General features: G+C 43.9%; 1 non-coding gene across 1 annotated transcript; it reads right to left on the reverse strand.

The window, feature by feature from the left end:
- Positions 1-17,898: 17,898 nt before the first annotated feature.
- On the reverse strand, positions 17,899-17,980 carry trnas-gcu (transfer RNA serine (anticodon GCU)). The gene has a single exon. It is a non-coding gene; the product is annotated as a tRNA-Ser (tRNA).
- Between the last annotated feature and the right edge of the window lie 7,126 nt (positions 17,981-25,106).

The following is a 25,106-nucleotide window of genomic DNA, read 5'->3' on the forward strand; positions in this document are numbered from 1 at the left end:
ACCTCTCAGTGCGTTTTCCTGCATTCTATACAGATGTCTTCGCACAACAGGACTGTTCGCCAGCTGAATGTGTAAAGTGATTCATCCAGTTATCCTATTTATAACTATACACAACTGTACTGTCACACTGGAGGGAACACATTCTCGCTTTTTAACTGGAAAACGCTGTTTTCAGCCTTTGCGCCTATACACCGTTCATCTTTGATACCCAATGGCACATTGTTACAGTGAGAAAGCGTTTTCTATCTGAAAAAAACACTGTCACTTGATTACACCTCCTGCGTGGACTCCAATCCGTTCACATCTGACACGAGGGTTGCTTTTCTCTCTGCTGTTCATCACATCTAGGAGAGAACTGTGGCAGAAATGATTTCTGTCTTCATCTACCTAAGACGTTCATGCCGATTGCTCACCTTGTATTCAGAACTACCCACAAGAGAACTTTTCAACAGGAACACAGTTCTGTCTTCTGTGCAGGGGATCATTGCACAAGCAGAGTATCACTCTTCTACTAGGCCATGCACAGTCATTCTTCCTCGAACATTCACAGTATCCGACTCTAACCAGACCAAAACCAGATGGTGCTGGAAAAACTCAGCATCTAAAAAAAGAAATCCGAGTTAACATTTCGATTCCAGTGACCATTCCTCTGAACTGACGATAGCTTGGAAAATGTTGGTCTATCTGCAGAAGAAATTGTGGGGGTTGGGGGAGGGAAAAGTGTAAGCGATAGGTAGGGATAGAGTTCAAATAGAAAGAGGAACAGTTGGACAAAGGAATGGATGATGATCTAGCTAGCCAGGTGAATACCTGTTAATGGAGACTGTTAGTGGCGAACCATATGTAGAGGACTGTAACAATGTGCCATTGGGTATCAAAGCTACACAGTTTCTTGGCGCAAAGGCTGAAAACAGCCTTTTCCAGTTAAAATGCGTGAATGTGTTATGGAAGGCCATGTGACAACAAGGCATGGCGTTTGGGATAGGGGGATAGGACAAGGGAGAGTTCAGGCTCTAAACAATTAAATTGATATGGGGGCTGGAAGGCTGCAGACTCCCCAAATAGAAACTGACGTGGTGTGCTTCCAGCACGCGCTGAGGTTCGCTGTAACTCTTCTTGAAGACAGAACTTAGATGTTCTGCTGTGTGGTGACCCAGTCCAAACTTCGTTTCCCAAAATAGTGGAAACCACATTGCGAGGAGTGATTGCAGTAGAGTGGATTGCGTAAAGTGCAGTTCATGTGTTTGGCGTGTTGGGCCTTTGGAAACAGAGGAGAGAAGACGTCAATGGATAGGTGAGGAGAGACAACAAGCAAAAGGAGATATTATTACAGAAATCATAAGGACAAGAAACCTAACAAAAAGCACTTCACCTGAATGCTCGTCGCATTTGTAACATGGTTGAAGAGCTAATGGCACATATCGACACGAATGCAAATGATTTAATAGACATTAGAGAGACACGTCAAAACGATGGCCACGACTGCGTGTTCAATATCCAAGAGTACGAGATTACTTGGAAGGTCAGACAGCAGTGTAAAGAAGATGGTGTCTTCTGTTATACAAGGCCGACATCAGGGCAGTCTGGAGAGACGCTATAAGTTCGATGGAGAATGAGTTTGAATTAATTTGCATGGAAAGAAGAAATTCTCTGAAGAAAAAGTCACTGATAGGTGCAGTTTCTAGGCCAGTTAATAATAACATCACATTGGTTAAGGCAATAAACAAAGAAATCAGCAATGGCTGTAAACATGAGTCAGCTATTATCATTAGGGATTTTAATCTACATGTCGCTTGGTCGAAGCAGCTCAGTCACAGTACCTTTGAGGAGGAGTTCGTTGAGTGTACCCGTGATAGTTTCCTTGAACAGTATGCAATGGAACCGACGAGAGATTAAGCAACCCTCGATCTGGTCCTGCGTATTGGAACAGAAATAATTAATGATCTCATAGTTAGGGATCCTCTTAGAACGAGTGATCACAGTATGGCAGAACTTGGAATTCAGATGGAGAGTGTAAAGATAAAATCCAATACCAAGGTCCTGTGCATGTGCAGGGGCACAACAATAGAACACCTGGCGAAAGTAGACTGGAAACAAAGGTTATATGGTGGGACAGATATCGAGCAGTGGAGGACTTCCATCAAAGATTTTTTTGTGGAATTGCTCAGCAAAAGTATATTCCAGTGAAAAGGAAGGACTGTAAGTAAAGGGATAATCTGCCCTGCGTGTCTGAGGAAATAAGGGAGGCTATCAAAGTGAAAGAGAAGGCATACCAAACGGCCAAGAACAGCATGGAACTGGAAGATTGGGAAAATATTAAAGATGAGCAAAAATAATTAGTAAAGAATACAAAGACGGATAGCAAAAGTTCCTCTGTAAATATAAAAAGAAAAAAAGAGTGGCTCAACTAAAAGTTGGTAATTTTGAGGATGAGAAGGGGCACTTAGTTATGTGATGTGATGAAATAGCCGAGGCATTGAACAGGTATTTTGTGTCAGTCTTCACAGTGGAGGATACTAATAACATGCCAGTAAGTGGCAAAGAGACAAACGTAGGTGAGGACCTTGGAAACAAACATTATTACGGAAGAGGTAGTGTCAGGCAAGCTAATGGAGCTGAGGATGGACAAGTCTCCTGGCCGTGATGGAATGCATCTCAGGGTATTAAAGGAGATGGCGGGAGAAACAGCAAGTGCACTAGTGACAATTTTCAAATTCACTAGGCTGCGTGGCAGTCCCAGCAGATTGGAAAACAGCTAGTGTGACACCACTGTTTAAAAATGGAGATGGATAAAACATGGGGAATTATTGATCAGTTAGCTTAAGTTCTGCAGTGGGGAAGATGCTTGAGTGTATTATCAAGGAAGAAGTAGCAGGTCAACGCGATAGAAATTATTCAGATGTAACGTAGGTTCCTGAAGGTTCAAACAGAGATGTTATGTTGCAGCTGTACAAGGTGCTGGCGAGGCTATCCTTGGTGTACTGTGTGCACTTTTGGTCCCCTTACTTGAGAACGAAGTACTGGTACTGGTGGGGGAAGGGGTGCACAGGAGGTTCACTGGGTTGATTCCGGAGTTGAGGGGGTTAGCCTATAAAGAGAGACTGCATACATTAGGATTATTTTCTTTCGAATTTTGAAAAATGAGGGGGCAATCTTACTGAAACACAAAACATTGAACAGAATAGATTAGATAGCATTATAAAGGATGCTTCCACTTGTGGGTGAAATTCAGACAGGAGGGCATAGCCACAGGATTAGAGAGAGAAGATTTAGGACTGAGTTCAGAAGGACGTTCCTCACAAAGACGGATGTTCTTATATGGAATACCTTGCCCAGCGAAGAAGTTGACGCTCGTGCAACAAATTTTTTTAAAAGTGATACTTCTTTTGAACAATAAATGAAATAAGGGATACAGCGAGAGTGGGCTTAAGCGTATTTGAGTCTTTAGAAAGATCAGCAATGATGTCATTGAACGGCGGAGTAGGCTTGAAGGGCCGGACAGCCTATTCCTGCTCGGGTTTTTAGGCTCTATGCATTTATGTGTCACAAAATCAACGATGCAGAGGGAAGACTCCATGGGGCCAGTTGGTTCAGGTGTTGGGAGTGAAGGCAGAGTGCAACAGAGTTTCATGTAGGGAATGGTCCCTGTGGATGGTGGACAGGGACTGAAGAGGGATATATATCTGATGATGGTATCTCTCTAGAGGTGGTCGAAATTTAAAAAAAATCGATGATCACTTGAATCACCACTGCGAATACATTAGCCAACTTTTATAGGTGCGCCATTGAGATTATTATGTCTGGATGTATCAGTACCTGGTATGGCACCTGTACCATTCAAGATCGGAGATGTCTACAGCGAGTGGTGAACTCGGCCCGGACAATCACAAAGGCCAACCTATTATATGAGTACATATTATTTATACATCTATGCTAGTTAACACTGAGATCTGTTTGTATTGATCGCAAGATAAAGCTTTTCACTGTGCCTCACTACACGTGACAATAAATTCAATTCAATTCAATTTTGGAATGTCCACGCGATGGATTTTTGGAGCAGCTTGTGATGGAGCCAAGTAGGGAACAGGCAATACAGGATTTAGTGCTGTGCAATGAGGCAGACGTGACAAGGGAGCTGAGATGAAGGAACCCTTAGGAAGCGGTGATAATAACATGATTGAATTTACTCTGTAATTTGAGAGGGAGAATATACAATCAGAGGTAACGGTACTAAAGTTGAATAAAGGCAATTGCAGAGGCATGAGGTAGAAGCTGGATGAAATTGGTGAGAAAGGACCCGAGCAAGAAAGCAGAAAAGTGGAAGTGCAATGGCAGGACTGTCTGAGAGTAATTTAGCAGACACATCCGAGATACATCGTGTGGAAATTGAGGTATGGTGCAGGGTGGTTGAGGCAACCATGACTGACTCAGGAAGTCATCGATAGCATAAAAGCAAAAGAGAAAATATATAGTGTGGCAAAGGGCAGTGGGTAATCAGAGCATTGGGAAGCTCACAAAGACCCACAAAGGGCAATAACAAAACAAATGAGTAGGGTGAAGATTAAATGTAAGCTAACTACTAATATAAAGTAAGAGTGCAGTTGTTTCTTTATTCATATAAACACAAAGAAGAGGCAGAAGTAGACAATAGGCCACTGGAAAATGACACTTGACAGATAGTAGTGGGGAACAAGGAAATATTTGAGGAACTGAAAAATTACATTGTGCCAGTCTTCACAGTGGAAGACATGAGTTATACCCAAACATACAAGAGAATGGGGGAACAGATGTGAGTCTAGTGGCCATCATTGAGAAAGTTCAAGAAACACTGAATGGCCTGAAGGTGGATAAATCATCTGGATCAGGTGGAGTACCCGCCACGTAGACAACGGAAGAAATGCTGGATGCGTTAGTGGAGAACTTTCAGGAATCCGTAGAATCAGGAAGCGTGCTACAGGACCAAAAAAACCACAAACGTGACACCCCATTTTAAAAAGAAACCACACAAAAGCTGGAAAATTACACACCAACCAGCCGAATCTTGGTTGTGGATAAGGTCCTGGAATCCATTGCGTTGAAAGAAATTTCTGAATACTTGTAAGTGTCTGTCAAAATAACGCAAAGTCAGCATGGTTTCATCAAGGGGAAGACATGCTTGACAAATCTGGAAGATTTCCTCTTTGAAGAAGTAACAAAGAAGGTAGACCAAGGAGAGCCAATGGATGTTATGTGTCTGGACTTTATGAAGGCCTTTGATATTTGCCGCACAGGAGGCTACTGAATAAGATAAGGGCCCATGATGCCAGTGGCAAGGTGCGCTCACAGTATAGAATGCAGTGATTAGGAACAAAATAATCCATCTCAAGATGGCAGCTGCTGATAAGTGGCGTTCCTCAAGGCTGTGTTGGGAATACAACTTTTCATTTTCTCCATTAGCGATCTAGATAAAATACCTGAGGGCAGTATGTGTCAATTTGCAGACAATGCAAAGACAGAAGGACAGGTAGCATGAGAAGGTGGGGGTGCTGCAGAAGGATATGGACATGTAGGGCGAGTCGGAAATTACATGGCAGATGGAGCAAACTGTGGGAAAGTGTGAGGCTATGCTCTTTGGCAGGAAGAATAAAGATACGATATGTTGTCGAAATGGGGCGAAAGTTCAAATGTCTGGAGTGCAAAGACACTTGAGAGTCTTAGCCCAGGATTCTCTCAAGGTGAACTTGCAGGTTGAATCTGTTGTTAAAAAGATAATTGCAATGATGACATTATTTTTGGAATACTTGAATATAAAAGCAGTGATGCACTTCCGAGGCTTTATAAGGGTCCAGTCAGACCACATCTGGATTACTGTGCGCACGTTTGGTCCTCAAATTTCAGGAAGGATGCACTGGTCCTGGAGTGTGTTCAGAGGTGATTCACGATTATGGTCCCAGGAATGAAAAGCTTGACACATGAGGAACGTTTGACAACTCTGGGTCTATACCCACGAAGTTTAGAAGGATAAGAGGAAGTGTAATTGGTACTTACAGAATCGTTAATGTCCTGGACAGAGTGGATGCTGGGAAGGTGTTTCCATTTTTAGTAGAGACTAGAACCGAAAGGCACGGCCTTGGTGAAAAGGGAAGACATTTGAGAGCAGTAATAAGAGACACTTATTCAGGCAGGAAGTGGTGAATGTATGGAAATCATTGTCAGATAAGGCCGTGGAAGCCAGGTCTTTGATTATATGTAAGACTGAGGTATGTAGCAGCGTGGATTTCAAGGAGATCAAGGTTTATGGGGCGAAAGCAGGAGAATTGAGTTTAGAAAGATATCTGCCATGATTTAATGGCAGAGCAGATACACTGCGCTGATTGGTTTAATTCCTGCTCTATTGTCTAATGGACTTATGCATCGAATGACCTCCATCTGCCAGTTCTCCTCCAACGAACGTGCCAGCCTGACTGGGAGCATTGTCAGCGAAGATCTGATTGAGTTCTGATCCAGACTTGATCGGTCACATGGTCTATTTCAGCCCCCAATCCTTTATTTTATCATTCCTCCGAAAAAAAAAAAGATTAATGCAATGACCAGACTTGTGGCCGGTCCTCTGACTCTTCTCTGAACAGGCAGTTGCTAAAGTTCCAGCATCACTTCCCTGCTCTTATATTCCCACCTACGGTCAAGAACAGAATGTATCTCTAAGCCCTCGAGACCACTTGATTCCTTGTGCAATCACCTTCAAAAATTCGTGAAAGCCTACTCCAATTTCACTTTTTGTGATAGGGCGTTGCATCGTGTTGTGAAACACGGTGGCCGGGAATTCTTTTTCGTTTGTTTCACATATAGACAGAATGGTTAAAAAATGTCATCTTGCCTTCGTTGCTCAGTCCTTTGAGCGTAGGCGTTAGTACATTATGTTGAAGTTGAATAGGACTTTGGGTGAGGCGTCTTCTGGAATACTGCATCCAATTCTTGTCGCCCAGTAATCGCAAGGAAATTGTTCAACTGGAGTAGGTTTTGAAGAGGAATACCAGCATATTGCTAGTGGGGAAGGTTTGAGTTATAATGAAAGGCGAGATAGGCTGAGAATATTTTCTCTCGAACACGGGAGCTTGAAAGGTGGCCTGATAGAAAGTTATAGACTATTAAAAGTTCGGATAGAGTTAACTGTAACTGTCTTTTCTCCAAGGAGGTGGACTTTTAGACGAGAGGGCAAATGTTTAAGGTGAAAAGAGAGAGATTTAAAATAAGGCATGAGAGGCTTTTTTAACAGAGGATGGTTCATGTGTGCAATTCACTTCCTGAGGCAGTAATGAATGAAAGGAAATTTACAACATTTACAGAATATTTAGATCGAGAAATGAATTGGAAATTTTCATTCATGCCCAGTCCATTATTTATTGCCCATAGAGCAGTTCAGAATCAACCACGATTTTTGGATCTGGAATCGCATCCCAGCTAGACCAGATAATTATGGCAGTTTTCTTCGCTGACAGGCATTAGTGAATCAGATCTACAACAGCTGATTCAACATCATCATTATACTCTTCAGCTCTAGGTATTTATTGAAATAAAATTCCAGCATCTGCCATGCCAAGATTTGAACCCGTGTCCACAGAATTATATCTGGACATTCGTATTAACAATGTAGTAATAATATCACGAGGGCATTATTAAGCCTCAGCAGTTACAGGAGCCGTCAGATGCGACTGTTTTATTTTGGCATGATGTTCAGTACGAGCTGGCGAAATGCCTGTTTCCATGCTGTGTGAGTCTATGACTATGAGTCTATGGAAATGGCAGCTGGTTGTGATAAACAGGAGCATTGACAGTTTAGTTCATCTCCTTCTCGGATATGTAATCTTGCTGGTTACTCCGGAGGTTCGTTTGCTCACTGAGCCCTTTCCACACACGGGACTGTTGAACAGTCTGTCCCCAGTTTGACTGAATAAATGAGTTTCCACTTCAGCAGTCAATTGAATCTCGCATTTCCCTGGTTTCTCTGTGATATATACCCAAGGGGGAACGATTGGTTCAAATCATGTCCATGCAGACGCAAGTCCCGTTGTCCATGTTGTGAATGTGTTTTTATTCTTCCTGATATACCCACAGGGTGTGGTTGTCACTGATCAGGACAGCATTTGTTGTTCTTCCTGATTCGCTGCTGTCTTGCTGCATGAGAGACATAGATTTTATCCCAAACTCGTGTGACTGTGTGCAAATTCTCTCTTTGCTTGGGTGAGATTCCTCCCATAGTCTGAAGGTGTGCAGGTTACTGGGATCAGCCATGAGAAATGAAGGGGAAAAGGAATAGGTATACAGTGTGGGTCTGATAGGATGTGCTTCGGAGGGATGGTGTCGACTGGAAGGGCCAAATGGCCTGCTTCGCCACACGATCACAATTCTCGGATTAAGGGTCAGCTATGTTGTTCAGGTCCTGGAGTCACAAGTAGCCAGGATTGGGTAAAGATGGTAGCATCCCCTGCAAAAGAAACATGCATGAATGGGATTGCAGGAAATTAAAGTCATGTTCTCTGTTCCTGAGGTAAGCCTTTAATTCCAGGTTTTATTCGTCGAACTTTAGCATTACCAGTTCCGTGTCTGAGTCCCCAAGGATGACTAATTTATTATATAACCACAACACTACATTCTCAAGGTTGCAGTATTTACTGGGAACAAGAAACTGATTCTGAGCTGGTGCGAGCAAAAGCAGCTGCTACTGCCAATGTCAAAAACACTGATCAAAATAGGAAAATGAATTTTCGATACTTGCCACCTCAAAGCTAAATGCTCAACACCCTTTAGATGCGCCAATCGGCTGTCTCGGCAACATGTACTACTTATGGCTATAATACTATAAATGTTGGCAAGTATTCCGTTCCGTCCCGCTTTTGACCAGGAGAAATCCCACCCTCGGAAATACACGCGCCTCTCTCCTGTCATTCCATCCCAATTTCCCATTGGATCTTCGTGGCTGCTTCACACCGTTTCTACGATTCCGGGTCTGGAACTGGGATTATGTGTGATTGCCTGCAGCAGTTGGTAGTGCCTTGTGTGGGCAAAGTGATGGAGTAGCCGATGTTAAACTGTAATGCTTCTGAAACATACGTTTCAATAATATCCTGCGCTGTCCCAGGACTTTGGAAAATGTCATTAATCCCATTCTCCAATACTCTCATTCATGGAATCTTCATAGTCTCTGAGGACGTTAAAGTTAAAGATTCAGCCCATTCTGAGTTCCCACACGCCTGTCGCTAAGGCCTGATATTGTACGTTCTCCCTGTGTGGAGTTTTCATGTTCTCCCCGTGTCTGCGTGGGTTTCCTCCGGGTGCTCCAGTTTCCTCCCACAATCCAAAAGATGTGCAGGTCAGGTGAATTGGCCATGTTAAAATTGCCCGTAGTGTTAGATAAGGGGTAAATGTAGGGGTATGGGTGGGTTGCGCTTCGGCGGGGCGGTGTGGACTTATAGGGCCTGTTTCCACATTGTAATTAATCTAATCTAAGTAATCCCTGACATTTCCTCTGCTACAAACTGGTGGCAGTTTGCAAAAGTGCTCTGTTCGAGTGCTGTAACTATTTAGTAATTCGTGTTCTGCGTTGTGATTGCAGCGTCCTCGGCTCTAATCCACGACATGGCTGTTAGTTCTCTCAAAGTTTTACTTTTGGTGAAACACGGTAAGAAATTAATCGTTTTACATGATAATATTCACGGAGGTGTTTTCCATCGAATCACCTTCTCTGATGTTTCTGCGTTTCATATATCAGGATTTAAACCCAAAAGTTCTGGAAGATGTCTCTCCCTCCAACTCTCCCTAACTCTCTTTTCCGTCCCACATCCCATTTTACTGAGGCATTGCACAACCTAACATATACTTTCACGTTGATACCGTCAAGTCTGTGCCGTTGCCCTCACTGTTACTGGTTGCGACAATTAAGAATATGCTAAATGCGTTGTCTGAAAAACCCATCTGTTTCACTACGTCCTTAACTGGTCTGACTCCAGACCACAAGGCAATAAATGCTGAAGAGCCACCCCGCATGCTGTTACAGAATGAAAAAAAGGTTCATTCGGCTCGACCTAGACTATTGTCTGCAATTCACGTGAGTCCAGGAATGTGATCGCAGTGGGAAAGGTGGAGGAGAGATTCACTCGGATAGCGTCTGGACTGAAGAGTTTCAGTCATGAAGAGAGACAGGACAGGGTGGGATTGTTTGTCACCGTGCAGGGGAGTTTTTGAGAAGGCATTGTACAGATGTACAAAATAATGAGGGGTATGGATAAAGTAGACTGAAAGAAGCGTTTCCCATCGACGGAGAGATCGATCACAGGGGGCCAGAAATTTAATGGGAAAGACAGAAAGGTTTAAGTAGATGCATGGAAAAGCGGGAAAGGCTGGCGGGTGTTGGAATTTGGAACACACTGTCTGTAAGGGTCAGAGAGGCAGAAATATTCAGATTAGAATATGTTCTGCCAAAACTTATAAGTCTGTGGGTTAAACGATTCGGGTCATAAAGCAGATGTTTTTGACAAATGGAGCCACAACGGACTGAGGGGTCTCCTTTGCAACTGTTGTCCTCGGTAGTACAGTGGTTAGTGTCGAAACATGTTATGCGGGAGATAGAAGCTCAATTCCTCGCTAGGTCAGTATAAATGTTTTAAACTGTCGCTCCGTTCCCAAGTGAAGCATATTAATGCCTGTCCTTCCATTCTCCATGGGACATGTCACAGGAAGGACAGTGCTATCTGAATCAGCGTGGGGAAGGACTGCAGCTCCCGCTGAGACAGAGTGTCAGTGAAAGTACAAACACATGACTTCTGCAACATGCATCATGTGTCTGTACTGGAATCTAAACCTTTTAATAGAAAGAAGAAGGAACTTGAAGAAGAAACAGGGTAAAGTAATTCAGATGTGAGTGCAGAAACATTTTCCGCAGTATTTTGAGGAAAACTGACAAACGGCTCTGAGAAAGAGTTTGTCTTTCAGAACTGTTAGTGCACAGAGATGTTTTGTTCCACTTAAGCACTTAAGAAATTGAATAACAATTTAACTGAAGTCTTGGAATGTTAGAACACACCAGGCGATGAGTCACGTACTGGAACCTGTGTTTATAAATTAGATGTTTGATGACTGATAGTGATGCAATTGGCTGAAGGGCCTCTCGCCACGCTTTTAAAAAACTCAATGACTGTCATTTTTCAACTGAACCAAAAAGGCAAATACAAAGTTACCAAGAAAAGTTGTAAGCACTGCATATGTCTTCCTTGGTGCGCAAGTGCTGAAATTCAGCTGTCTCAATGCTATTTCCCAATGTTGATTTCCAGTCAGGGAAACAAGATTTGTTGCTCCTTTTGAAAATCTTAAATTGAACATGAATTCCTGACATTACAAAACCAGAAAGATAGCAGTTCTGTCAGAGTCAGTGAGAATTTCATATCGGAGATGAAATCAAATGGGAAGAAACGCTGAAATCAGTTGCTTTTGCCTGCTCAGACTCAGTACTACAAAAATGATCCTTATTGAATCATACAGGTTTTTTCAAGGATTTAAAAAAGTTGGATGCAGAAAGTTTGGTTTTGTTACCAGAGCGCCTAGTATCGAATGACTTGGAGATACCGGTTTTGGACTGGACTATGCAAATTTGAAAATCACACAACACCAGGTTACAGTCCAACAGGTTTAATTGGATGTACGAGCTTTCCGACTAGTGCTCATTCGTCAGGTGGTTGTGGAGTACACTGTTATAAAGCACAGAATTTATAGCACAAATTTGCAGTGTGATGTAACTGAAGTTATACATTGAAAATTACCATGATAATTTGCTAAGTCTCCCATCTGTTAGAATCACCATGTTAGCTTCACTTCACTTCTTTCATTTGTAAAGCGCAAAACTTTTTATTTTAAAGTTACATTCTCAGGTGAACTTGAACAATTGGTGTCAGCCCCCCGTGTGCTGCTGTCTTTTCCATAATGTTGAGACTGATTCAAATTTTAATAAATAATTTAACAGAGGCTGACATGGATTCATGTAGTTTTTGAGCAAAGTACAATGTAACTGTGCAAGTACAAATTCACCCCACAAACGTATATATGCGTGTGTGTGTGTGTGTGTAGGAGGGTCTCTGTGTGTAGATAGAGCAATGGGATCACCTGTACTGTGACATGAATCCAAGGTCCCGGTTGAGGTCATCCTCATGGGTACCGAACTTAGCTATCAGCTTCTGCTCGGGCACTTTTAGCTGCTGCCTGCTCCGAATTCCGCCTTGGTGGATTGTCACCCCAAAGGCCGAGGTGGAATGTCCTGGACCACTGATGTGCTCTCCAACCAGGAAGGGGCACACCTGTCTGTTGATAGATGTATAGTGCCCATTCATCCGTTGCTGTAGCCTCTGCTCGGTTTCACCAATGTACCATGCCTCAAAGCATCCTTGCCTGCAGCATTTTTTTAGATTAGCGTCAGTCTAAACATTATGGCACGGACACAGCACACAGGAACTAATAACTTCAACATATTATCTGGACTGACACTAATTGTTGAAGTTTACCTAAGAATGTAATTATTAAAAGAAATTTTTGCGAATCACATAACAAAGAAGTGAACCTAACATAGTCATTTTAACAGATGGAAGACTTAACAAATAATCAAGGTATTTTTCAATATATAATTTCAGTTACATCGCACTGTAAACTTTTGCTATAAATTCTGTTTCTTACAACTGTGAACTCCACAACCACCTGATGAAGGAGCAGCTCTCCAAAAGCTAATGCTTCCAATTAAACCTGTTCGACTATGACCTGGTGTTGTGTGATATTTAACTTCGTATTATAATGCGGATCTCACAATTAAAACAGAGATGAGGAAGCATTTATTCTCTCAGACAGTTCTGGATCCGTGGACTTTCTTGTACAAGAAAGCTGTTGAGGAAGGGTCATTCGGTGTAATGAAGCTGAGATCGGCAGATCTTCAAACAGCAAAGACATCAAGCGTTATGGGGAAAGGCAAGAAAGTGCAGTTCAAGGTTATCAGATCAGATGTGAAACCATTCAATACAGGAACAGACTTGATGGTCTGAATGGTGTCTTTCTGTTCATAAACTTGTTTGCCTAAATATGAAGCTGCAAAACCGACCTGAGTAAAATGTGCCATATTAAAAATGCATGGACCCCCGGAACACTGAACCGAGGTGAAATGTACAAAGAACATGACAGAAAGGGCAGACAATGTGGGTAATTGATCCGGAGTGGTCAGTATACCAAGGTAAACAGGAAAGCCAATATTCATTATCTACATTAAACCTGGCTCCACTAGGCATGCAGTTAACTCTCACAAACCACCATTCCCCTTCCATTTTAGTGACGCCCACTCCGTTCTTGATTTAAACTGATTGAACGTCAGGCAATTGCAGCTGACGTTGCTGATGCGGACCTGTAACATGCAGGGAAGCGATTCGGAATGAAGCACAACATAATTCTGCTTCGAAAGATCAGGCAGTATTTCATATTGATTACTGTAAACGTTAACCTTTAACAAGCCAAGACAGTGAAATTATTGAATCCGCATCACTAGACTACCAGGGACGATTTCTGTTAACACCACCCTGGACACCATGAGATTCGTCATTCTATTCTGCCATCTTTCTGTGCATGGTCCCATCGGCTCCATTCCGGCCTTGTTCGTTGGTTTACAATACTGAGGCTATCCAATCATCTGTTGTATTTCAGTTTCTGATGTATGAGACCTTCTCTCTGAGCTGGCAATGTGCTGGCTCAGCGGTGATAACACTGGTCTTGTAAACGAGAAAAGTGCTTGTAATAGACCATTCCTGTTTTTAATTCCAATAACTTGAGGAAAACGGTTCGGCAGGACAGGAAAAAGCGGGCGTGAGCAGTGATCCAGTTTGCCAGCAAGAACGAGGTGAGAAAGTATATACTAGAGAGAGTTGGGGAAAGAATGGGAAAGGAACACTGGGGCGGGAGGCGCTGAATGCTTCCTTTCTTTGCTGGTGTTCAAGTCTGAAATGGGACAATATCAGGCCAAGTGGGTGAAATGTTACTTTCTGCTTGTTTTCTCCCGAGGCCTGTGTCACTCTTGGGGAAATGTGTCTGCGTGCTTCCATCTATGCGTAAAAATGGGATTCAGCTCCCCGACTGGGTGTGAACACACTTTTCCCATCTCAAACTTCAATCCAATTTATTGTGTTTTACGAGATTAAAACGTTCCAAAGAAATTAGCATTGAAATGAACACGTGAAACGTCAGCGTTTACAAGGTTACAGACAAAGTGCTGGAAGTGAGATAATGGGACCCATTTCTGTGCTGTAAACACTCGATAATTCAATCATTTTTGAGGGCAAATATATCTGTAGTGACATAATTCCAAAAACCGCGTTATGAAGAAACTGTGCAACTGCTTCTGCCCTCATCCCTGGTGGTCTAGTGGTTAGTATTCGGCGCTTTAACTGAGTGGCCTGGATTTCATTAGCGTTCAGGAAATCAGGACTTCTTTTTCCTGACGCAGAGAGAGCAGCTTTACCAGGAATCTGTTTCATGCCTTAGATCAGTCAATACCCCAGCCCTTGAATGAAGGGAAAATTGCCTTCCCTCTCTCTACACCGTCGACAGTTAATCCTTCATTCTCCTCTGATTCCACTTCCCAAAGAGTTTCAAAGAACTGTCAAAACTGAGTCTCAGCTGTTTCTTTTCTGTGCTTTTCATACACAGGAGCTGCCACAATTGAGTGGGTTGTTTTCTGAATATGAAACGTACCTATGAGCAATGGGTGAGGCTATTCCAGGATTGCCTTCTCTGACAGCGCTGCGACATGACTGATGTTCTCTATGATATGGAAGTGCCAGTGTTTGAGTTGGGTAGACAAAGTTAAAATTTACACAACATCAGGACATAGTCCAGCAGGTTTATTTGGAAACACTAGCTTTAAGAGAGCCGCTCCTTCATCAGGTAGGTGTCTGTCTGCAGAAACTTGATGTGTGTGTCAATATGCGCGATGTTGTGGAAGATCATCTGGACTTTAACCGACCGTTCGTGGTGTCGATGGTACCCATGACTTGGATGTGTTGGTATTGGACTGGGGTAGACAAATTTAAAAATTTCACAAAGCCATATTAGAGTCCAACAGTTCACAACCACCTGATGAAGAAACAGTGCATGGAACACTGGTGCTTCCAGATATGCTTGTTCGATACAATCTGATGCCATGTGATTTTTAACTTTGATAACCCTTGGTAATGTTTAACTGATCGAAGACAGTAAAAGAATTTTCGTTCCTGGAGATGAAAATTTCAAACATTATCCACCTCAGTGTAACAAAAAAGATGACTTTGGATGTGTGCTGAATCTCCACAATGCGCTTGCGCAAAGCAAAAGTCGAACCTGCACCCGCCTGATCCGTAGCCAGCTATACGAATGGCTGTACCACTAGCCAGATCCGCAGCTGAGATTTTACATGCTGCAGAGCTGTGATGCTAACAATGACAGGACCAATAAAAGTAACAGTCACAAGGTGAACAAAGAACAAAGAGAATCACCATCAATGATTCACTTCACATTGTCCTAAAAAATTGATCAGCCAATCAATGAGGTGACTGCTGATCAAGGAAATTGCAACTTACTTTGCTACGTTTTCACCATAATTAGAGGTAAACTCCAGCCTAATCATTACATCGCATATTCCCATTAATTTTCAGATTTAGATTATGTTAATGACCTGTCCGTATTTGCAGGAAACTGAATGACATGAAATGAGTGGAAACGTCCTTCTGGTGATGTAATCTAGTGCAGAGTCGGCCAGAAAAGAAAAGTCAAAGACTTGAAACATCACTCCCATTTCTCTCTGTACCAATGCGTTTTCCTGAGTTGAATATTTGCAGGACTTGTCTTTAATATCTAATGAATTAATTATTTTCCCATGACAGAATCTTCATAAATCTGTTAACACCTGAGGTGTTGAAACATATTTTACTTCAGATTAAAATAGTTGAATACCCTTTCCACCAGCCTAATGTCCCAATACTCTCTCCTCTTCCATGCAAATACAAGCTGCTCCAAGAGAGGTTGGAGCTCCCAACCTGACGTTCCAATGTTCCTTGCTGCTCCATGTCAATACAAGCTACTCTAGTTGAAGTTGCAGCTCCCAGTCTGATATCTCAATGCTCCCTGCTCCATGTCAATAGAAAACGTCCAGTTGCTGTTGGCTCTACCTGTCTGATGTCCCAATGTTCCCTGCTGCGTCATGTCATTAAAAGCAGCTCAAGGTAAGAGTGGAGCTCCCAGACTGATCTCGAAAAGTGCCCTGCTCCATGTCAACTGAAGCTGCTCCAAATGAGGTTGGATTTCGCAGTTGTCCCAATGCTCCCTGCTGCTTCATGTCAATAGAAGCTGCTCCAGGTGAGGTTCGAACTCCAGACTGATGTCACAATGCTCCTGGTCCATGTCAACAGACGCTGCTCCAGATGAAATGGGAGCTCCCATCCATGGCTCTCGTTGACGTTGTAGCTCCCAGTCTGATGTCTCAATGCTCCCTGCTCCATGTCAATAGAAGCGGTCCAGTTGAAGTTGGATCTACCAGTCTGATGTCCCAATGCTCCCTGCGGCTTCATGTCAATAAAAGCTTCTCCAGGTGTGCTTAGAACTCCCAGACTGATGTCACAATACTCCCTGGTCCATGTCAACAGACGCTGCTCCAGATGAGGTGGGAGCTGCCATCCCTGGCAGATCACACACCTCTATACCATCATGGAAATACTGCCCACTGACCATTTCCACCACTGGAGCCATTGGTGCAATATCCACATCATGAGAACCTAATCTTACTTTTAATCACCACCGACTCATTATTTCCAAAGGACTTCTTTCTTAAAACTTATTTTGCATGTGCATATTGCAGCCAATCCGAAGTAAGATAATCGTTCTAATTGACGTATGCTCACTAGAAATCACATTCTATTTTTCATGAGTAACTGCTACTTAGCAAGGACAATGTTTTTAATGGAATCACTCTTTTATTTCATGTTAGGGAATTTGGTTTGTATTATTTAAATTAACGTTGGTCACTGTGTAAAATGATCAAATAGATCTCAATTTCTGAACAGAATTGGTAATGTTGTCATCCACCTTGAAATGTGGTGTTTACTTCTTTCAGCCACACGGGTATTAAAACGAACCGTCTGTTAATGACATGCGTATAAAGACATTTCAAATCAGTTTTCATGTCTATGCTGCATAAATCTGCGGTTATTGATACACAGTTTAGATTCAGTCCCTGCAGTTAACTTGCTGACTTCTCCAGTTGTTCATAGTTCAATATGACGCATCAAGTGTGTGCATAACGGGAGGGAGTTTGCTTCCCACATCTTGTGTTTATATGTGTCTTATGTCCAGCATTCATCAATGGCGAGAGCAAGGGGGAAAGGATAAGACCAATGTGTAAGTCTGTCCGTGCCCATGCACGGCACCCACATTGGTAATTCTCTCCTGTGCATTTACAGCCAGTTCTCGGGTGCCCCTACACCCAGCCCCTGCCACTTTTGAAATACCTCCATTGTTTCGTGCTGTCTCTCTGTGCTGTTTTCACCAAGATGAATCACTTCTACCCAACTGCTACAAATTTCATCTGACAAAACACTCATTAAGAATCGCTTGCATCAACATGCACTTCGCATCTCTCGTTATTTGGTTCTCCTGGATCTCTTTCATACGATAAAAGTTCACAGCAACTTGACTTGAAACAGACAATCGCGTTCCTGTTCATTGTCCCAATTCAATCTACATTTCAATGCAGTTTAGGCAACAGACTGAAATTATTCTTTGAGATTTTATTAAAGCGTCGATGCATATAAACAGACTATTGGACAGCTGTGATCATCCAAAGATAGCAAAATTTAAAATCGTTGATGACAGCGACGAGAGTGGGATTCGAACCCACGCGTGCAGAACACAATGGATTAGCAGTCCATCGCCTTAACCTCTCGGCCACCTCGTCACATAAGTCACGCGCACATTTGACCTTATGAATAAGTGAATTGCGTAAATTATGCTGAGCAGCAGATATTTCTCCATGGTATTGGTGAAATGATAAATAGTACAGGACGGTTCCAATAGTATCGTCTTACCTCTGAGTTGTGGGGCAAACAGACTCCCACTGTGACACTCTGCTCACAGTGATCTAAACAAAAATGAAGAAATGACGATGTAACATGGTCTGTTGAATTCTGTGAAGATTTGAAGTCAACGGACTGAAGAGCCCGTGACAGCAGGAGGTGTAAAGTTGTCTGTGAGGAATTGTTTTCCAGACTGGAGGAGAGTGCATAGTGCTCAATGTCATTATTCAGAACACCTTTCTTCCACTCAGATATTCTTGACACGCACTTGTGTACAGGACAGGCAATTTTGAAATCTTAAAAAAGGCTAAACTGACAATTGAATTCAACAATGCAAAAACCTTGATCTGTATCATTTTCCTGGCTGTGTGACACCAGTCACTGTATGATCACAGCAACACAGTGAGCAAGTGTCAGAAGGAAAATGAGTGCAGTGCCAGAGCGAATGCTGGGATCAGCAGTTGACACACTGGCAAGTGCATTCCCCTGAACAGGAAAACTTCCCAAACAGTGGACTGCGGTAAAAGAATTCAGAAGGGGTTTACATTTTGGAATTTGATGCCAGAGACACAATGGAGATCTGTTATTGAGTCTGTTCAAGATGAAGGTTTTAAGATTTCTACAGATGAAAAACAAAATAAAAGGCTCATGGATTAGTGAAGGCAAAAGTTGAAGTTGCACATTTTTACATCTTTGCAATGAGTAGCTCACCACTTGCCTCACACGGGGTCAGAAGCACTGGTGAGGATGATCATATAATCGCAGTGAGCAGCCATGGAATCATAGAAACTCGGTTTCCCAACCGTTAATGTACAACCAGGAATGTGGAGGTAAGCATTAATGTGTTGCTCCAGTGCTGCAGGTGACCAGTGCACGGTATCTCTGTGCCAGTATAGTGGGCTGCGCTCTGCCGAAGTTTTAAGTTTGAGCCTCACATGGAGCAGCTTCAATTTGTCGTGTTGAGGGGTATGGGTAGAAGGTGATATTGAGCAATGTCACGTTTATGGGAAAGTACCAGTTTTTGTGGATTGAGAAACGACCTTTTCAGGATAATGACACCTTGATCAACAAACATACTGCTAATAATTAAAACGTGAAGAGACATGTGTGGAGGGAGAGCCGAAGGTGATTTTTCAGCAGACGGATAAAGTTTCCCATGTGCACTGCGTTAAATTCTGGGAAAATAGATGTTGATCTGTTTTCATGTTATGTAGTTTGTTGCAAACTCGCAATGGCCATTGTCATAATAAAAAAAAAATAGACTGATCGCATAGGACCGTCTGAATATTGTATTCACTTTTAGTCTGAGCATCTTTCAGCTGGAATGGTGTGCTGCAGAGCAGCACAGAGGGTTAAAAATACAAAAAGGACAGAGTAGACTTGGTGGTGGATATCAGAAAGCGTGAAATGCACCTAACGTCATGTGAATGTGGTCAAATCTTTAAAGTAGGTGTTGCGTCTCCAAATGACGATTCAATTGCCACTCATTAGGATGTAACTTCTGCCTGCAGTTATTTTACGATATCAGCCCCATTTACAATGCTTCACCTTGAATAATGCGCTTTATCTTTCAAATTCAGGAACTTTTTATACTCAATTTTATTCAGCTGAACGTGTTCATGAAGTGTCTTTGTGTCTAAAAACAACCAAATCGAAATTAATCCACACCCACACTTTTTCCTTTCTTTCAATGGTAAATTCCCTCCTTGTATGTTTGTTCGTGTCTTTTTTAAAACGCTATGAAATCATAAATCTACGTTTTATTTCCAGAAAGTCATTCAGGAATTGAGCAACTTTATTGAGTGGATGAAACTCTCATCCAATCTTTTCTTAATCATTCACTAATGGTTTTGAAGCTCCAATTAAAGTTGTTGATTCACTTGAAAGACGGAATTTCCCCGATTTAGTCACTTCAAACCACACGTTATGAGAAAATCTCTTTTGTTTACTTTTAAACTTGAGTGTTTCTGGTCCAGCATTTCCACATGTCGTGAATAAACTCCGTCATTCTGTCCATAATGCGGATGAAATCATTTCTATCCTTTCTGATGTTTTTATGTCTCAGTACACCCCGTCGCTGGGCTTCCTAATATCTTACTATTCAGTAAGCAGCGTCTGTGCCCTTCCTAACCTCTTCACATGTCTTTGTTGGGGAATAAGGACAAGGATTATACACAATGCTCCCACTGACGATGACCTAAAGATTTCACAGTTACAAGATGAACTATTTGCTTTAAATATGATTTCTCTAAATCTCCATGGTCTGAGTGAGTGTCAGCTTTTCTAAAGGTAACTGAAGTTCAAATACATCACAGTAGGGCTCGAGTCATTCCAGTGCAGACTGGTTCTGGACAATAAATATCATTACCAAAAGCCACCGTGGGTCTGAAATCGACACTTTGCACATAGAAATTGTCGGAGCTATTGTGTATCATATTTCCGTGTTCTTGCCCACCTTGGTTATCACTTCATGTGTCCTTGTATTGAGTTCTACTGAATGATTAATTTGTGAATGGAGACATTCCCTTCACCTCTTATTTGAAACTCCATGGAGCATTGAATAATTGTACTCATATGCTTCCAGAGACAGTCCTGCCATTACTGGGATGAATCAGTGAACATTCCGCACGTATCCTCGAAGGCAAGGATTTCCTTCTACAGTTTATGAGATCATTACAGCACTGAAACCCATGCGTGCATTCATCTAACCTAAAACTGATGCTGCAAAACTTTCAGACTAAGATTTTGCAATCTGCTTGCTTTGTTGTCCTGAAAGTTACATTCCACATTGTGGTATGTTTGTGAATGCTAGCATTTTCTGAATCGTGTGCAATGACATTTAAATTTTGCCAGAACACTATCTTTCACTGGTCTCTCTTTCCCTTATGGTTCCCCATTTAATATACTGTATTTTATCAGTATATCTTACTTTTTCGACAATTCAAACAATCTCGCTCCTGATTACCAAACCGAGAGAATGCCATAATTTTGTTAATTTATCTGCAGTGCAGCTGTAGGGCGCAGTGATCAAGTGGAAAGGCATTGGTCACGTGAACCAAGTAGCAGTAGCAGGCTTTTGAAATATGGCCATTCGATCGCAGTCATATTCAAAATATTCAACATAACCTTTAGCCAAATCATATTGGTAGAAAATAAGAAAAAAAACCGAAAGAACCGCCGATGTCGAAAATCAAACAAATACAGAAGTTGCTGGAAAAGTTCAGTATTTCTGACAGATTTGTGGAGGAACGGACCAATGGATCAGAAACTGGATTCGTGATGGAAGAGCACAGCAGTTCAAGCAGCATCCAAGGAGCAGTAAAATCAATGTTTCGGGCAAAAGCCCTTCATCAGGAATAAAAACAGAGATCCTGAAGAGTGGAGAGATAAGCTAGAGGAGGGTGGGGATTGGGAGAAAGTAGCATAGAGTACAATAGAAAGTGGGGGAGGGGATGAAGGTGATAGGTCGGGGGAGCGGGGAGGGTGGAGTGGGTAGGTGGAAAAGAAGATAGACAGGTAGGACAAGTCAGGACAAGTTGCGGGTTCAGTGCTGAGCTGGAAGTTTGGGACTGGGGTGAGGTGGGGGGAAGGGGTAATGAGGAAATTGTTGAAGTCCACATTGATGCTCTGGGATTGAAGTGTTCCGAGGCGGACGATGTGGCGTTCTTTCTCCAGACGTCTGGTGGTGAGGGAGCGGCGGTGAAGGAGGCCCAAGACCTCCATGTCCTCGGCAGAGTGGGAGGGAGAGTTGAAATGTTGGGCCACAGAGCGGTGGGTTGATTGGTGTGGGTGTCCCGGAGATGTTCCCTAAAGCGCTCTGTTAGGAGGCGTCCAGTCTCCCCAATGTAGAGGAGACCGCATCGGGACCAACGGATGCAATAAATGATATTAGCGGATGTGCAGGTAAAACTTTGATGGATGTGGAAGACTCCTTTTGGGCCTTTGATAGAGGTAAGGGAGGATGTGTGGGCGCAGGTTTTGCAGTTCCTGCGGTGGGAGGACAAGGTGCCAGGATGGGAGGGTGGGTTGTCGGGGGTCGTGGACCTGACCAGGTTGTCACGAAGTGAACGGTCTTTGTGGAAGGCGGAAGGGGGTGGGGAGGGAAATATATCCCTGGTGGTGGGGCCTGTTTGGAGGTGGCGGAAATGTCGGCGGATGATTTGGTTTATGTGAAGGTTGGTGCGGTGGAAGGTGAGCATCAGGGGCGTTCTGTCCTTGTTACGGTTGGAGGGGTGGGGTCTGAGGGCGGAGGTGCGGGATGTAGACGAGATGCGTTGGAGGGCATCTTTAACCACGCGGGAAGGGAAATTGCAGTCTCAAAAGAAGGAGGCCAGCTGGTGTGTTCTGTGGTGGAACTGGTCCTCCTGGGAGCAGGTACGGCTGAGGCGGAGGAATTGGGAATACGGGATGGCATTTTTCCAAGATGTAGGGTGGGAAGAGTTGTAATCCAGGTAGCTGTGGGAGTCGGTGGGTTTGTAAAAATATCAGTAGTAAGTCGGTCGTCATTAATGGAGATGGAGAGGTCCAGGAAGGGGAGGGAGGTGTCAGAGATGGTCCGGGTAAATTTAAGGTCATTGTGGAATGCGTTGGTGAAGTTGATGAATTGCTCAACCTCCTCACGGGAGCACGAGGTGGCGCTAAAGCAGTCATCGATGTAGCGGAGGAAGAGGTGGGGAATGGTGCCGGCGTAATGACAGAAGATCGGCTGTTCTCCATAGCCAACAAAGAGACAAGCATGGCTGGGGCCCATACGTGTGCCCATGGCAACCCTTTTGATCTGGAGGAAATGGGAGGATTCGAATGAGAAATTGTTAAGGGTGAGGACCAGTTCGGCCAAATGAATGAGAGTGTCGGTGGAAGGGTACTGTTGGAGACGTCAGGAGAGGAAGAACCGGAGGGCTTGGAGGCCCTGGTCATGGTGGAAGGAGGTGTAGAGGGATTGGATATCCCTGGTGAAGATGAGGCGTTGGTGGCCGGGGAAACGGAAGTCTTGGAGGAGGTGGAGGGCGTGGGTGGTGTCTCGAACGTATGTGATGCGTTCCTGGACTGGGGGGATAGGAAGTTTCGAGGCAGGTAGAGATGAGTTCAGTGAGGTAGGAGCATGCTGAGACAATGTGTCAGCCAGGGTGGTCAGGCATGTGGATCTTGGGAAGTAGGTGGAACGGGGCCGTGCGGTTTTCCCGGACAATGAGGTTGAAAGATGTGTTTGGGAGATGTCCTGAGGTTATGAGGTTCTGTGTGGTCTGGGAGATGATGGTTTGGTGATGGAGGTGGAGTCATGGTCGAGGGGGCGGTAGGAAGAGGTGTCGTCGAGTTGGTATTTGGATTCAGTGGTGTAGAGGTCAGTGCGCCAGACTACCACTGCGCCCCCATATCTGCTGGCTTGATGGTGAGGTTGGGATTGGACCTTCCCCTCAATGAGGACGAACGATCAGACCTCAGCAAAGGAATCACCTTCATCCCCCTCCGTCCATGCATCAATGAATTTAATACACGCCGTGCCGTCGAACCCTTCTTCTGCTGCCTCCACCTCCGAGCTCACTTTCACAATCAGGACTCCCGCCCACCTTCCAAGGACTCCTTCGCCCACCTTCAACACACTGCATAAACCTGGACACCCCACGCTGGCCTATTACCTGCCCTCGAACTCTTCATTTCGAACTGCCACTGGGACATTAACCGCCTCAACCTGTCTACCCCCTCCCCCACCTCAACCTCTCACCCTCACAACGCGCAGCACTCCAATCCCCCTGCTACAATCCCAACCTCACCATCAAGCCAGCAGATATGGGGGCGCAGTGATAGTCTGGCGCACTGACCTCTGCACCGCTGAAGCCAAATACCAACTCGAGGACACCTCTTCCTATCGCCAGATGCTGCCAGATCTGCTGAGGTTTTACAGCAATTTCTCTTTTTGTTTGAGATTGGCAGATGTTGTGCAAGGTTATCAGAACAATGCTTTCTAGATGCAAACAGGCAGCACGCACCTGGCAGTGTGAAATGAAAGCGGAATAATGAATGAGTCGACAGTGTGATGCTGGAGAAGCACAGTAGGTCAGGCAGCATCCGAGAAGCAGGAGAATCGAATTTTCGGGCATAAGTTCTTCATCAGGAATGAGGCATGCGAGACGGCCTGAGGTACACTGCTGGAGACAGGCGCCAACTCGCTGATACCTCTTCCTACTGCGCCCGATCACAGCCACACCTCCCATCATCTCCCAGACAATCACAATCTCATCACCTCTGGGGAATCTCCCACCCACTGCCTACAACGTGATTGTCCATGAACCCACCAGTGCCCGATTCTACCTCCTTCCTAAGACCTGTTGTCTCAGCCTGCACCTGTCTGGCACGATTCATCTCTTCCTACCTCAACACCTTCCTGTCTCCCCAGTCCAGGAAATTCACACCGACGTTTGTGATACCACGTGTGCACTTCATCTCCTCCAAGGCTTTTGTTTCTCTGGCCCCCAACGCCTCATCTTCACCTTGAACATCCAGTCCCTGTACACATCCATCTGCCATGATGAAAGTGTCCAAACCCTCTGTTTCTTCATCTCACCCCATCCCAAGTAGTACCCTTCCATCGACACCCTCATCCACCTGGCTGAACTGGTCCTCACGCTCAACAACTTTTCCGTCCAATCCTCCCACTTCCTCCAAACCAAAGGGATAGCCATGGGCAACCGCATGTGACCTAGCTATGCCTGCCTGCTTGTCAGATATCGGGAATTGTCCATCTTTCGCAGTTACACTGGCACCTCTCTCCACTTGTGCCTCCACTACATTGATAAATGCATTGGCGCCACTTCGTGCTCCCACGAGGAGGTTGAACAGTTCAGCAAGGGTTACCAGCATCTTTCACCTCGACCTCAACTTTAACTGGATCATCTTGGCAACTTCCTTCCCCTTCATGGACTTGTCCATCACCTTCTCCAGCGAATCACTAATGACAGACATATACTACAACCCCACCAACTCCCACAGCTATCAAGACTCCACCTCCTC

Source organism: Chiloscyllium plagiosum, unplaced genomic scaffold, assembly GCF_037043375.1.
Source record: "Chiloscyllium plagiosum isolate Xiang-an unplaced genomic scaffold, Cpla_swu_hap1 HiC_scaffold_38, whole genome shotgun sequence".
NCBI classification, from domain to species: Eukaryota; Metazoa; Chordata; class Chondrichthyes; order Orectolobiformes; family Hemiscylliidae; genus Chiloscyllium; species Chiloscyllium plagiosum.